This window comes from Neofelis nebulosa, chromosome 3 (genome assembly GCF_028018385.1).
Source record: "Neofelis nebulosa isolate mNeoNeb1 chromosome 3, mNeoNeb1.pri, whole genome shotgun sequence".
NCBI lineage: Eukaryota > Metazoa > Chordata > Mammalia > Carnivora > Felidae > Neofelis > Neofelis nebulosa.
The window spans coordinates 196,487,164-196,500,872 of NC_080784.1; positions in this window are offsets into that span (position 1 = coordinate 196,487,164).

Here is a 13,709-nt window from a genome sequence, read left to right on the forward strand (position 1 = left end):
GATAAAAATTTCTCTTTGCTTGGACAGGACACCAGAGGGAAAAAGATGGGCCCTTTCAAAGTCTATGTAATTCTGTTTTGCTCTGGAAGGTATGATTTCCTTGGATTTTGTTTTGGGGGCAGGAGTATAAGTTGCGTGTCTTCATTCTGGTGTTATGAAAAGACTTGCCTGTCAAAAGGCAACATAAAAGAAGTTGAAGTGCCAATAATTTAGTATCAAGTGTGTCCTTCTCCCTTTTTCCTTTTAACCAAGATGGCTGTTGTAAATCCCAGCTATACATTGGGCTGTGGTGAGAATATATGAGATATGGATTCAGATTAAATGTATTTCTGTTCTGGAATGGCCATTTGAAAGCTATATGGCCTTGGGCAACTTGCTTAAAATTTCTGAGTTTAAGTTTTCAAAGCTACAAAATGGGAGGAAATATAATAATCATTTGCTCATCCATTGATTCATCTATTTCCTAAGTACTGAACATGTAATATATGCAGTTATCTCTGTGGATATAGCAGTGGTATATCCGTCTTTTTAAATGTTTGTTTATTTATTTATTTTATGAGAGAGAGAGGAGAGGCAGAGAGAGAGAGAGAGAGAGAATCCCAAGCAGGCTCCACGCTCAGCACAGAGCCCAACACAGGGCTCAATCTCATGACTATGAGATCATAACCTGAGCCAAAATCAAGAGTCAGACCCTTAACTGACTAAGCCACCCAGGTACCCCTGTGCTATATCCTTCTAAGCACTGTGGGTATAGCAGTGGGTAAGACAGGATTGTTCCTGTCTTCTCAAACCTTACATTTTACTGGCAGGGACAAACAACAGATAAGTAAACACATAAATACAACTCAGAATGTGATATGTACTGTGAAGAAAATAAGACAGGGTAAGAAGGATGGAATATCACTGGGGGACAAAGACCTAAATGATGAGGTCAACCATGCAGAAATAGAGGGGAAGAGTGTTTCACACAGCGAAATAAGAAAATGTAAAGTTCCTGATGCTGGAACTAATTTGGTGTGTTAAAAGAACAGCAAGAATCCCAGTGTGGGTAGAATGTAGTAATAAAGGGGGTACAGGATGGGTGCTAAGATGAAAGGGAGGCAGTGTCTAGATCACACAACCCATGGCAAGGGTTTGGAATTTATTCTGAGTGCATTAGAAAAACATGGAATGAATTAATGCATTAATTAATTAATTAATTAATTATCTTTCTGGCTCCTGTGTGTGGGCAAGTGTGGAAGCATGACTACTAGTTAGGAAGCAACTCCAATATCCAGCATCTAATATCCAGTGGAGAAATGGGCATGACTTATACTTGGGTCTAGAAGTAGAGATTTTATGTGTTTATATTTGAAATATGGTTGAAGAATGAGAAGACTAAGACTGAGTAGGAAAACAGAGGAATAGGGTTTAAAAACTCAAGTTCCGGACTTGGCGACTCTTCCGTGCTGGATTTTATTTCCACAAAATGTTGAGGTCCTAACCCCAGCACCTCAGAAAGTAACTGTATTTTGAGACACGGTCTTTACAGATGTGATTAAGTTAAAATGAAGTCTTCAGGGTGGACTTTAATCCAACATCACTGGCACCCTCATAGGAAGGGGAGATTTGGGCACCCATAAATATATCAAACATGTGCATGAACAGGGAGACAAACACGTGAAGATACAAATGAGAATGTGGTTATCTGTGAGGCAAGAATAGAAACCTTAAACGGAACCAAATCTGCTGACACCTTGAACCCAAACATCTGGCCTCCAGAACTATGAGAAATACATTTCTGTTGTAAGCCATCCAGTCTGTGATGCTTTGTTATGGTAGGTCTAGCAATCTATTAAAACAATTGGGTGGGTAGTAGTGTCACTTATTAAAGGAAGACTGGGACTAAGGCAGATGTGTGTGTTGGGTTGTAGGGATGGTGGTAGTGGTGGGAAATCGGGAGTTCTGTTATGACTTTGTTTGGGCTGAGATGCCTATTAGACATACAGTTGGAGACCCCTAATAAGCAACTAAGCGACTAAATAATTGTGGTGTTTGGGAACACTTGTGGTAGTGTATAGGTGGTATCTGGGGCAGGATGGGACCACCAAGGGGGCCAGTGGAGAGAGAGGAGGCCTGAGGTACTTCAAGGTAGGTCCTGAAAAAGAGACTGAGAAGGTGTCATCATCTCAAGGTAGGAGGAAAAAGTAGGAAAGGGTGGTGCTCTGAAGACCAAAGGAAGGAAGTGTTTTAAAGAGGGAAGGAAAACCAACTGTGTCAAATGCTGTGGATATTGAGGAACATCAGGCAGAAAACTGGCCATTGAATTAGGCAAGATGGATATTGTTAATAATGATTTTCAAGAGTGGTTTCTATGGTTTGGTGGGGAAGTTTCTAACAAAATGTGTTGAAGGGAGAACGACAGTAAGAAACTGGAATCACTCAAAGCAAACTCTCAAGGAGCTGTATTTTAAAGAGAAGCAAAGAAATAGGGAAGTGGGTAGATGGAAATGTAGGGTAAGTGGGACTCCCCTCAAAATCAACAGAACAGGCCAACACCACAATGTATCATAGTGAAACTTGCAAAATACAAAGGGAAAGAGAATTTGAAAGCAACTAGGGACAAAAGGTCCTTAACTTACAAGGGTAGACACATCAGGTTATCAGCATACCCTACCACTGAAGCTTGGCATGCCAGAAGGGAATTTCAGGAAATAGTCAATGTGCTGATGGGAAAAAATATGCAGCCAAGAATTTATCCATCAAGGCTACCATTCAGAATAGAAGGGGAGATAAAAGTTTCCCAGACAAGCAAAAACTAGAGGAGTCTGTGACCACGAAACCAGCCCTGCAAGAAACTTTGAGGGGGACTCTTTGAGCGGAGGGGGAAAAAAAAACAAAGCAGCAAAGACTACAAAGGACATCACCAGAAACACCAACTCTACAGGTAACATCATGGCTGTAAATTTATATCTTTCAATAATCACTCTGAATGTAAATGGACTAAATGCTTCAATCAGAAGACATAGGGTATCAGAACGGATAAAAACACAAGATCCATCTATATGCTGCCAACAAAAGACTCATTTTAGACCTGAAAACACAAGGATATTGAAAGCGTGGGGATAGGAAACAATCTATCATGCTAATGGAGGCCAAAAGAAAGCCAGAGTAGAAATATTTATATCAGACAAACTAGATATCAAAACAAAGACTGTAATAAGAGATGAAAAAGGGCATTATATCACAATTAAGGGGTCTATCCATCAAGAAGATCTAACAACTGTAAATATTTATGCCACCAACTTGAAGCACCCAAATATATAAATCAATTAATAACACATATAAAGAAACCCATTGATAATAATACAATAATAGTAAGGGACTTTAACATCCCACTTATAGAAATGGAAAGGTCATCTAAGCAGAATATCAATAAGGAAACAATGGTTTTTAATGACAGACTGGACCAGATGGAGTTAACAGATATATTCAGAACATTTCATCCTAAAGCAGGAGAATACACATTCTACTTGAGTGCACATGGAACATTCCCCAGAATAGATCACATATTGGGTCACAAATAAGCCCTCAACATATTTTCAGATCACACTATGAAACTTGAAGTCAACCACAAGAAAAAATTTGGAAAGTCCTTAAATAAATGGAAGGTAAAGAACATCCTATTGAAGAATGAATGTGTTAACCATGAAATTAAAAAGGAAATTAAAAAAAAATACATGGAAGCAAATGAAAAAGAAAACACGACAGTCCAAACCCTTTGGGATACAGCAAAGGCAGTCCTAAGAGGAAAGTATGCTGTGATTCAGGCCTATTTCAAGAAGTAAGAAAGGTCCCAAATACACAATCTTGCACCTAAAGGAGTTAGAAAAGGAAGAGAAAATAAAGCCTAATGTTAACAAAAGAAGGGAAATAATAAAGATTAGAGCAGAAATAAATAATATAGAAACAAACAAACAAACAAACAAACAAAAATCTCAGTGGAACAGATCAATGAAACCAAGAGCTGGTTCTTTGAAAGAATGAACACAATTGATTACCCCCTAGCTGGACTTATGATAAAGAAAAGAGAAAGGACCCAAATAGATAAAATTACGAATGAAAGAGGAGAGATTCCAACCCACACCACAGAAATGAAAACGATTATAAAAGAATACTATAGAAAATTATATGCCAACCTACTGGGCACTCTGGAAGAAATGGACAAATTCCTAGAAACTCACAAACTACCAAAATTGAAACAAGAAGAAATAGAAAACAGACCCATAACCAGCAACAAAATTGAATTAGTAATAAAAAATCTCCCAGCAAACAAGAGTCCTGGGTCAGATGGCTTCCCAGGGGAATTCTACTGGACATTTAAAGAAGAGTTAATACCTATTCTTCTCAAACTGTTTCAAAAAATAGAAATGGAAGGAAAGCTTCCAAACTGATTCTATGAAGCCAGCATTACCTTGATTCTAAAACCAGACAAGGACCCCACCCAATAAAAAGGGGAATTACAGGCCAGTATCTTTGAAGAAACTGGATGCAAAAATTCTCAACAAGATACTAGCAAATTGAAGTCAACAGTACATTAAAATAATTATTCACCATGATCAAGTGGGCTGCAGGACTGATTCAATATTTGCAAATCAATCAATGTGATACCCTACGTTAATAAAAGAAATGATAAAAACTATGTTGTCAATAGATGCAAAAAAAGCATTTGAAAAAATACAACATCCATTCTTGATAAAAACCCTCAACAGAGTAGGGATAGGTGGAATGTACCTCAACATCATAAAGGCCATGGATGAAAGACCCACAGTTAATATCATCCTCAACAGGGAAAAACTGAGTGCCTTTCCCCTATGGTCAGGAACAAGACAAGGATGCACACTGTCACCATTACAGGGTAAGTAGGGATTTTTTAAAGTTTATTTATTTATTTTAAGAGAGAGAGAGAGAGAGAGAGAGAGAGAGAGAGAGAGAGAGAATATGAGCAAGAGAGGGCAGAGAGAGAGGGGAGAGAGAGAGAATCCCAAGCAGGCTCTGCACTGCCAGCACAGAGCCTGACACAAGGCTTGAATTCATGAACCACAAGATTATGACCTGAGCTGAAACCAAGAGTTTGGATGCTTAACTGACTGAGCCACCCAGGTGTCCCATAGTGGGCACTTTTTTAGGATGACTTTTATTATGGTATGCTCCCATGCTATTGGGAATAGTCTGGTAGATGAGGGAATAACAATTCAGATGGGAAAAACACAATTATGAGAATAAAATTCCTTACCAGATGAGAAGAGAAAGAATACAGCTTAGAGAACTGGTTTCCAGAAGGAACAGGGATGTTCATCTTCTTTAACTGGAGACAAGTAAAAATAGGTACAGATATGAGCAGGGTGATAGATTTAAGGTTACAGAGATGAGGAAGTTCACATCTGTTTCTGTTTTGTAAGAAACCTGACCATCAACTGAGAAGAGGGGAAAGGAATAATTAACACTTGAAACCATCTGAGAAGTTATAAAATGGTCATCCCAAAGAGTGAGCAAGCCAAGTCATCAAGGACATAAATTAGGGTTTCAAGCAAGGCTGAGTGGATATTGAATATTTGTGATCGTCAGTTGTGACTTTTTCACCAGCGATATTCAGGGGTAGTAAAAGAGTAGTGGGGAATTGGGATTTAACAGGACCAGGGCTTTGCAATGTGGAGTGTAATGGCAGGAGGAGGAGGAGGAGAAAGTGAACTTCATGAGCAAACAATGGGTGGCGCCATTAACGTTCTGTACAGAAATGGGCCAAGGCATCTAAGGTGTTTCATATATATGAAAATAAGGGCACATATTAGAAGAATATAGAACATAGAATATACGTATTAGAAGTATGGAGGAAAGTGTAGTATTTGTACTCATGTGCATGTATGCATATATCTGTATATATCTCCTAAGTAGAAGGCATGCTCAATGTAGGCTGGGATTTTTACCTTTTCTTTTTTTTTTTTTTTCCCAATGCTCTATCCCCAATAGTTAGAACTGTCCCTGACACAAAATGGGCCCTCTATAAATATTTGTTGAGTAGAATATGTATGGCGAAAGGAATACTGGTAAGGAGGACAGGGATGCAGGTGCTAACACCTCTGGTGGAATAGGAGCAGTGATACAGAGGGCGTTAGTGAGAGCAATGTGGATATGTTGCAGAAACCAGGGTTGTTGGGAAGATTTTACTTCAGGAGGAACTGGAGTTTCTGGGGGCCAAGTGAGGACAAATGGTCTGGAAAGAGCAATGGGATGAACAGAATTTTCTACCTCTCCCTTTCGTCCTATAGTATACTTTGGTGGAACAAGGTGACCGGCATGTAGAAGAGGTTGAGGATGTGGGGAAGGATTTGGTGATGGATGAAAGGCCCAGAGGGAGAGCACTAGCAAGAATGTGAAACTGAATAACCACTTTGACAAACACCTGGGCAATTTCTTGGGTAGTTAAATATACTCTAATTATGCAACCAACACTTTCACTCCTAGGTGCCTACCCGAGAAATGAAAACATGTGTTCATACAAATATTTGTCTGTTCATTTTAGCTTTATTCATAACTTAAAAACTGGACACAACCCAAGTGTCCAGTAACTAGCGAATGGAGAAACGGATTATGGTGCATTTACTCAATGGGGTAAGACTCAGCAATGAAAAGGAAGATATTAGTGATAAACGCAACAGCGTGAGAAGCCTCAAGACATTATGCTAAACAAAAGAAGCTAGACACAAAAGCCTATACATTGTACTATTTTGTTTAAATGAAGTAACAAAGCAAAAAAAAAGAGCAAAACTATAGTGACAGAAATTCGGTTACTGGTTGCTAGGAGCCGTGGGGGTAAAGTAGGTAATTGACTCAAAAGAGACACGAGGTTGCTTTCTGGAACAATGGAAATGTTCTAAATCATGAGGGTCATGGTAGTCACATGACTATATTTATTTGCCTAAACCTATTTAATTTTAAATTTAATATTGGTATATTTTTGTTGTGTTTAAATTATACTTAACTGATGGAAATAATTAACAAATGTATATTTTGGTTTATGTGTGTCTCTCCCACTAGAATATAGGTGAGCTTCTTGAGGGTAATGTTAAGAACCAATATGCTTGGCACAGTATCTATTATTAATATTCATTGGAAGAATGTATGTTCCATGCTTCTGACAATAGCTTATAACTCAAATATTTCTATGATTGCCTCTTACATTCATCATGTCCATTTACCAACTTGGACAATATCTTTAATGTCTCTAAATCTTGGTGTTCTCATCTATAATGCTGGGATTAAAAATTGAATTTATTTCATAGAATTATTATGAAAATAAAATAATGCCCTGGCGTAATATGCTTATAGCACTATCTGGCATGTGGTGAGCACACATTAATTCAAACAAATTTGGTGTTACTTTCCATGACTGTTCTATCTCATTTGCCTATGACTGTTATATGCCTATTATTTTGTTCATCAATCAGAGACTTTGTATTTATTTTTTGCCTTCTTCTTTTTGCCTGAAAGTCCTAGCCCACAATAAGTGCTCACTAAATGTTTGTTGAATATGGCCTGATTTTTTAAGTGTTCAAGAAACATCCTTTCTTATGCCAGGGGGTTATGAATACATACGATTATCCTTTCTTTCTTTCTTTTTTTTTTTTTTTATGATTATCCTTTCCTAGGAATGTTAGCCTCCTTCTGTCATATCAACCTACACCCAGGCATGCACATACAAATGATGTTTGTACTTACTGAGGTTCAAGCAATACTTTCACAGAAACAAATGTCCCTGACCTCAGAGAAGAGACTAGATTACCTTGTTACATGCTTTCATAGTACTCAATACTTTTCTTTTACAGCACTTATCAACATGGGCAATGATACACTTGTATGATTATTTGGGTCATGTAATCTCTAGTCAGGCTAGGCCCACAGCTGGGTCCATTGTATCTCTAGCACCTAGTAGTCCATGAACTTACTTATTTACTTACTCACTTACATTTATTTATTTATTTATTTATTTATTTATTTATTTAAATTTAAATTCAAGTTAGTTAACATACCGTGCAGGCTTGGCTTCAGGAGTGGAACCTTGTGATTCATCTCTTACGTATGACCCCCAGTGCTCATTCGAAAAAGTGCCCTCTTTAATGTCCATCACCCATTTAACCCGTCCCCCCATTCACCCCCCTTCCAGTAGCCCTCAGTTTGTTCTCTGTATTTAAGAGTCTCTTATGGTTTGCCTCCCTCTCTCTTTTTATCTTATTTTCCTTTCCTTCCCCTATGTTCATCTGTTGAGTTTCTTAAATTCCACACATGAGTGAAATCATATTATATTTGTCTTTCTCTGACTGACTTATTTCACTTAGCATAATACCCTCTAGTTCCATCTATGTTGGTGCAAATGGCAAGATTTCATTCTTTTTCATTGTCAAGTAGTATTTCGTTGTGTATATATACCACATCTTCTTTATCCATTCATCAGTCGATGGACGTTTGGGGTCTTTGCTTAATTTGGCTATTGATGAGAGCGCTGCTATAAACGATGGGGTGCATGTGTCCCTTTGAATCAGCACACCTGTATCCCTCAGATAAATACCTAGTAGTGCAATTGCTGGGTCGTAGGGTAGTTCTATTTTTAATTTTTTGAAGAACCTCCATAATGTTTTCCAGAGTGGTTGCACCAGTTTGCATTCCCACCAGCAGTGCCAAAGTGTTCCCCTTTCTCTGCATCCTCGCCAATATCTGTTGTTTCCCGAGTTGTTAATTTTAGCCATTCTGACAGAAGGAAGTAGGGAGAGATGATGGCAGAAGTCTATGGTTATCACGTAGGGAAAGGTTTCTTTTTTTGTGGAGTGGATGGTTTATTTGAATTATTTTTAGTTCTAATATATTTTTTAAGTTTATTTAGAGAGAGAGAGTGAGAGAGAGAGAGAGAGTCAGATTGGGAGGGACAAAAAGAGAGGGAGAGAGAATATCCCAAGTAGGCTCTACATTCAGTGTGGAGCCCAATACATGGCTCGATCTCATGACCTCGATATCATGACATGAGCTGACATCAAAGTTGGATGCTTAATTGACTACGCTTAACAGGTACCCCCAGTTCTAATTCACTTTTTATTTAAGTATTAGGCCTTGACTGAATTCCAGGTGGCTAACAGTAACCATCAAATGGGATGAAAATGTAGGTCAGCTTATCTACTAAAAGAAAGAGAAATCAAAGAGACACTCCCAGTGAATCAACGGCTCCCAAGTCATGAAAGTGAGCTGTCGTAAGCAATGGTTGCTCCTGAGAGGGGTTGCCTGGTGAGGGCCTGGGAAGTGTGTTTTCACAACCCACTGAGTCTCTTGCTCAGCAATTTGCCATCATAGGAATTTTAGTGCTTTTCTTTTATGTTATCTTCAGGCAATACTATTATAAACATGTTAGACAATGTGTAAGGTCCTGAGGGGACAATGGTGACAAAAATACAGCTATTTTATAGTTGCTTAGAGCACTATTAGTCCAGTTGAGGAGATGACCTGATAAACAGTAGACTACAACATGACATGACTAGCCTTATACTAAGGGAAGCTCAGTGTCCAGAGGCAACACTTAAGAGGACAGATGGAGGGTCCGCGAAGGCCTCCAGAGAGAGGTATTGCTCATCTTTCCTGATTCTGTTGCCTTTCTTGAAGGCAACTAGCTTGTTCCAGTGGCAAATTGCAGTAGAGCTTTTCCATAGGACACAGAGACTAAGCATTAGCACACGCCAAGCTCTGTGCAGAGGTGTCTTTCATCAGTATAACAGTTCTTCGGGGTAGAGGATATCATGCTCAGGAGAAAATAGAGGCTACAAGAGATTACTTAACTTTGCTGGAGACACACAGCTGGTGAGTGCGGGCCTCATTCTGTCTGGCTCCCAATACAGTGTTCTTTCCTGTCAAAGGCAAAATGAAACAAACCCTGAATTCCTGCTTATGGCAAATGAAAACACTATAAAAAATTGGCCTCCAATAATCATCTTAAAAAATCCAGTAGCGTAATGGTGGTGATGACAAGCACTTTTTCCTCATTAGGACATCTGCTCTCAACCGTGATGGGGAGCTTCCCTCGATGACCCCATTCGTGCTGCCCATTTTGCTAAGGAGTTTATTCAAGGTAACAAAATAACCCAGGAGGAAAGCTTTGGTGAAAATGGAGGCCTTTGATCCCTGGCTTAATGCTTATTCTTCTAACAGGCAGGGCCTCTAAAGTTCAGCACCTGATATTGTAATTACTGTGTATCACTCTTTTTCCCATTTGTACGATAAAGCTATATTTTAATTGTGTGGTGAGTGTAGACAGATTAGCACAACAAAAAGCACCAATCTTTACTTGGCTTGCTGGGAACATTATGCAGAAGGATACTGGTTAAACACACACACAATATTTAGAAGGCTTGAAAAATACATGTGGATAATATGTTAGGCTTTTTTTTTTTTTACATGAACCTGAATTGGTATACAGCCACTGATTAATAACCTTAGGAATGAAAATGTCAGGTGTATTGCATAAATATTAGCCAGCAGACCTCAATTTGTTTTGGATAAGGATCAACAGTCTCGCATAAGGCACAAGAAAGACACCTCTGACATTGAAAATCCCCTCTAAATATCAAGGTCTTTTTCAACAAGACATTCGGAAATACAAGCAGTCTAATTAATAATCCATTATATAAGTAACATTTGCTTATTTTAATTACTGTGAACTTCAATTAGGTCTCTTCCATGGTGATGAACACAAACCTGTTTCTCAGGTAATGGTTTGTGGTTGATGTTCTTAGAAATCCTAGTACCTGGTGATGAGTCAGTGCTCAGGTATAGGGCAACAAGGCAGAGAACAGGGCTTGGCATGACACCCACCAGCAGAGGAGGAGCAGGTGTTGTCTTAGCAAGCTCTAGTGCCAAAATGAAATCTTGAAATCCAAACTCCACTCTCCTCTGCTTAAAAGCCTTTCACTCTTATGCTTTGGCTTTCACAGAAGTATTCAGCCTTATTAGTAGTCACTGGGTTAGTCATGAGAGGAGCTTTTCTCACTTCTCCTGACACATCTGTTGTCATTGCTTCTGCCTCCCTGTACGTTGGCTGCGTGAAAGTCCCTGATTCTCAGCATGTGTCATGCTCTCACTTGCCTTCAGGATTTTGCCCATGCAAGATTCTATATGAAATTCTCTTCTTTCTTCCATGCCTACAAACTACTCACTATTTAGGGATGGACCACTACCGCCTGCCTGGGAATCCTTCTCTAACCTTCTACTCCAATTTCTGCCACACCCAGCTGTCACTCCTGAACTGTGCCAGTGGCCTCCCCTCCAAGTTGTCAAAGCACTCAGGGTTTACCCCTGTCATCTGTATTTAGAAGAACAACTCCTTCCTGGGAAAATAGTTTTTCTCTCTATCTTGGACAACAGATTCTTTCCCCTCTTTTTCCTCCCTCCCTCCCTCCCTCCCTCCCTCCCTCCCTCCCTCCCTCCCTTCTTTTCTTTCTTTCTTTCTTTCTTTCTTTCTTTCTTTCTTTCTTTCAGAGATAAAGAAAGCATGAGTAGGGTAGGGGCAGAGAGAGAGAGAATCCCAAGCAGTCTCCACACTGTCAGCATGAAACCCATTGTGGGGCTCGAACCCACAAACTGTGAAATTATGACCTGAGTTGGAGTTAGATGCTTAACCAACTGAGCCACCCAGGCACCCCATCCTCCTTCTTCTTTTTCATAATATATGTTTTTAATGAACATTGGGCTAAATATTTTTAAAATATCATGAAAACAATATAATTTTAAGTCAAATATAGAAAAAATGGGATGAGCACTGGGTGTTATATGTAAGCGATGAATCACAGAAATCTACACCCAAAACCAAGAGCGCACTGTGTACTCTGTATGTTAGCCAACTTGACAATAAATCATCTTTTAAAAAGTAATTAATTAAATAATTAATTAATAATAAATAAATAAATAAATAAATAAAGTGGTTTTCTTGTAGGTGGCATTAAAAAAAAAAAAGAAAAATGGTTCAAACAAAATAGGGTCAATAGCCCAGCCCCCTTCCACCAACTTCTGCAGATATACAGATTCTTACATAAGAATCTTACATGTCTCTGTGTTCTGAGACAACAGGAAAACAGTCTACCAAAGAAATGTTCTGGATCAAGGAGCAAGAAATAAAAAAAAAAAATTAAAATAGCTTCAAAAATTCTACTTGCTTATTGGTAATTAAGAGGTGGTCAAGGGGAACAGATGGTTCTATATGGAGGCTTATTCTCATAAATCACAAAGGACCCAGGACATTGTCTGAAGGCAAGTGGCCATTGCTCTTCATAATATTGGAAGGTGCTCTAACTAATGGGCAATACCAATTATGCAGATGTCACTCCTGTTAGGAAAATGTCCCCCTTACTTAAGATGAATTCAGATAGCATTATGTTTGGAAATTAATGCTTATCCCTAGAAAATGTGTATTTATTTCCTTGGTCTAATTAGTGTCTTTCATTTGATGATTATGAAGAATGAGGGGGACTTTTCTGTACCTCACTCAGGAAAAGAGAATTTGAGGGGGCTGAACTATTATGATAAATGTTGAAGGCCAGAGCTCATCTTGGAGTATCTTGCTGCAACTTTGGACACAAGAATTCAGACTTTGGAAAATGTACTGCTGTGTGATGCTTGTGTGTCCTAGAGCTCCTGGGGGTAGAGTAAAAGATCAGGCACTTAGCAGGGCATAAATTCTATGTACAGACCAACCCTTGTGGGTAAGGGTCAGGAATTGGCACTGAAGGCTTAAAGAATATGGTATTCTGAACCACAATTTGGTGAGTAGTCTGAGAAATATTAACACTGCAACTTTGCTTATAGTTTTCCTTTGCATTATAAGGATATTCACTTATTTTTAAAATGTATTCATTTATTTTGAGAGAGAAGAGGAGGAGGGAGAGAAAGAGAGAGAGAGAGAGAGACCCCAGGGTGACTGCACTGTCATAACAGAGCCTGATGTGGAGCTTGAACTCAGATTTCATGACCTGATCTGAAACTAAGAATCAGACACTCAGCCAACAGGGCCACTCAGTGTCCCAAGGATATTCACTTATTAACTGAGTCACTGATTTTTGTTAGGTATTCTGTGCTAGAGATACAGAGAATGTAGGCAGCAGAATGCATTTCCTGATAGACTTAGAAACATGGTGGGGCAAGACATACCATATAGTAAATACAAAAAAAAAAAAAGAAATATGCAAGATGCATTCAGGTCTTAATGACAGCTATGAAAGAAATATAAGTGGATACTGTTATGGAGCACCCCATGGGGTGCAGGATAATAAGCTGAGCATCTTCAAGCAATAGGGAACAACGTGTGGCTTGGATCTAAAGAGTAAAGGATGGGGAGAAGTCAGGGAGAGATTGGAAGAGGACAGCAGGAGCCAGATCTTGAAGACCACAGTGAAGATTGTGACCCTTAAGTGTCATAGAAATATTGGCAAGTTTATGCAATACATAATTTATTGTTCTAATTTACATTTTTAAAAGTTGTTCTGACCGTTAAGGGGGAATAGATTTTGGGGGCAGGAAGACAAAGAGTAGAATCTGAGAAATCAGGAGTCTATTGAATTAGTCAAATTAAAAGCAATTGTGAATTGCTGGGATTAGGGCGATTTCATTGGCAGTGAGGAGAAGAGGTTGGTTTCGGGGTG